This window comes from Gigantopelta aegis, chromosome 13, assembly GCF_016097555.1.
Source record: "Gigantopelta aegis isolate Gae_Host chromosome 13, Gae_host_genome, whole genome shotgun sequence".
In the NCBI taxonomy this organism is placed as follows: domain Eukaryota; kingdom Metazoa; phylum Mollusca; class Gastropoda; order Neomphalida; family Peltospiridae; genus Gigantopelta; species Gigantopelta aegis.
In genome coordinates, this window is record NC_054711.1 from 5,922,044 (window position 1) to 5,925,021 (window position 2,978).

Below are 2,978 nucleotides of genomic sequence, written 5' to 3' on the forward strand. Positions count from 1 at the left end.
CCATGCTTTATTGTGCTTGGTTAAATGCGTAGTTATGTTCTCCTTGGTTTTGGTCTCTCCGCACTGATTACCGCCCTGGATTGTGCTTGATTATTGCCTTCTCCTTGGTTTTGGTCTCTCCGCACTGACCGCGCCCCATTGAAGAACCCTTGGTTTTGGTCTCTCCGCACTGATTAACCCCAAAATTGTGCTTGACGTAGTCCAGTTCTCCTTGGTTTTGGTCTCTCCGCACTGATTAACCGCGCTTTATTGTGTAGTTCAGTTCTCCTTGGTTTTGGTCTCTCCGCACTGATTGACCGCGCTTTATTGTGTTTGATTATTGTGTAGTTCAGTTCTCCTTGGTTTTGGTCTCTCCGCACTGATTAACCGCGCTTTATTGTGCTTGATTATTGCGTAGTTCAGTTCTCCTTGGTTTTGGTCTCTCCGCACTGATTAACCGCGCTTTATTGTGCTTGATTATTGCGTAGTTCAGTTCTCCTTGGTTTTGGTCTCTCCGCACTGATTAACCGCGCTTTATTGTGCTTGATTATTGCGTAGTTCAGTTCTCCTTGGTTTTGGTCTCTCCGCACTGATTAACCGCGCTTTATTGTGCTTGATTATTGCGTAGTTCAGTTCTCCTTGGTTTTGGTCTCTCCGCACTGATTAACCACACTATATTGTGCTTGATTATTGCGTAGTTCAGTTCTCCTTGGTTTTGGTCTCTCCGCACTGATTAACCGCGCTATATTGTGCTTGATTATTGCGTAGTTCAGTTCTCCTTGGTTTTGGTCTCTCCGCACTGATTAACCGCGCTATAAAAAAATGTGCTTGATTATTGCGTAGTTCAGTTCTCCTTGGTTTTGCGTCTCTCCGCACTGATTAACCGCGCTTTATTGTGCTTGATTATTGCGTAGTTCAGTTCTCCTTGGTTTTGGCCAAGTCCGCACTGATTAACCGCGCTTTATTGTGCTTGATTATCCCGTAGTTCAGTTCTCCTTGGTTTTGGTGGGCCGCACTGATTAACCGCGCTTTCTTGTGCTTGATTATTGCGTAGTTCAGCACTCCTTGGTTTTGGTCTCTCCGCATTGATTATCCGCGCTTTATTGTGCTTGATTATATTAAAAGTTCAGTTCTCCTTGGTTTTGGTCTCTCCGCATTGATTAACCACGCTTTATTGTGCTTGATTATTGCGTAGTTCAGTTCTCCTTGGTTTTGGTCTCTCCGCACTGATTAACCGCGCTTTATTGTGCTTGATTATTGTGTAGTTCAGTTCTCCTTGGTTTTGGTCTCTCCGCACTGATTAACCACGCTTTATTGTGCTTGATTGTTGTGGTTGATGTGCTCGTTGATGATGTTTAATTATTTCTATTATTATTTCTTACGTTGATGTGGTGTTTAATTATTTCTATTGTTATTTCTTACTGTTTTTATTAATTATGGTTGATTTCTTGTAGTAGTGCCATTACATACATTAAAGACTGGTTTGTGAGTATGTAAATTGGCTTTTTAGGTAATCTTGCATGATTTGCTAATTAAATTATGTATTTGCTAATTTTTTGTTTATTGTTTTAATAGTGTTGTTCTTGCTGGTGTTGGAAGATTAGGTGCACAGGGAGGTTCCAGACAGAGGACACTTTAATTAACTATTATTCCCCCACAAAATCATTTGGGACCCTCTCCCCAAGGAACACAGGACCAACAGGATTTCTCATGACTGATACTTTACCTCCTCCTCATAAAGAATTCCTATGGTGGAATGTTACCCGGCCTCGGTGGCGTCATGGTTAGGTCATCGGTCTACAGGCTGGCAGGTACTGGGTTCGGATCCCAGTCGAGGCATGGGATTTTTAATCCAGATACCGACTCCAAACTATGATTGAGTGCTCCGTAAGGCTCAATGGGTAGGTGTAAACCACTTGCACCGACCAGTGATCCATAACTGGTTCAACAAAGGCCTGGTTTGTGCTATCCTGCCTGTGGGAAGTGCAAATAAAAGATCCCTTGATGCTAATCGGAAAGAGTAGCCCATGTAGTGGCGACAGCGGGTTTCCTCTCAAAATCTGTGTGGTCCTTAACCATATGTCTGACGCTATATAACCGTAAATAAAATGTGTTGAGTGCGTCGTTAAATAAAACATTTCTTTCTTTCAATTAGCGTAATAGCGATCTCGCGACCGGTAACAAGAAACGGTGTTATCCAGAATACAGCGTAGGCCTTATGTTTGCTTATTTTAATAATCACGGTTATTAATTTTAACGGCATGCATTCGACATGTATGACAGCAATGTGACGGTGATTCAATGTCTGGAAGATCTGTAACTTGCTATTTTAACATTGTAAAGTCTTTGAACCAAAGTAATAAAAACAAACCGACAATGTGTTTCAATTTGAATACACATGCCAGTTAAGGGCCGAAAGACAATGTAGCTGCGTTCCACCAGACCGAGCGAAAACAAAACGTTCGCTACACTGGTTTGTGCGCTTCACGTTAAACCAAATGGACACGACGGACACCAATCAAATAGTTCGCGAACGTCAGGAAGAATGTTCGTTGGCTGAACTGAGAAGAGCTCTCGGCGCGAATATACGTCACGCTTCAGTCAGCTGACACCCACGTGTCTGAACTGAACTTTATTTACACTCAGGCCGTATTCTACGGCATATGAAAAAAAGAAAGAAGTGTTTTATTTAACGACGCACTCAACACATTTTATTTACGGTTATATGGCGTCAGACATATGGTTAAGGACCACATAGATTTTGAGAGGAAACCCGCTGTCGCCACTACATGGGCTACTCTTCCGATTGGCAGCAAGGGATCTTTTATTTGCACTTCCCACAGGCAGGATAGCACAAACCATGGCCTTTGTTGAACCAGTTATGGATCACTGGTCGATGCAAGTGGTTTACACCTACCCATTGAGCCTTGCGGAGCACTCACTCAGGGTTTGGAGTCGGTATCTGGATTAAAAATCCCATGCCTCGACTGGGATCCGAA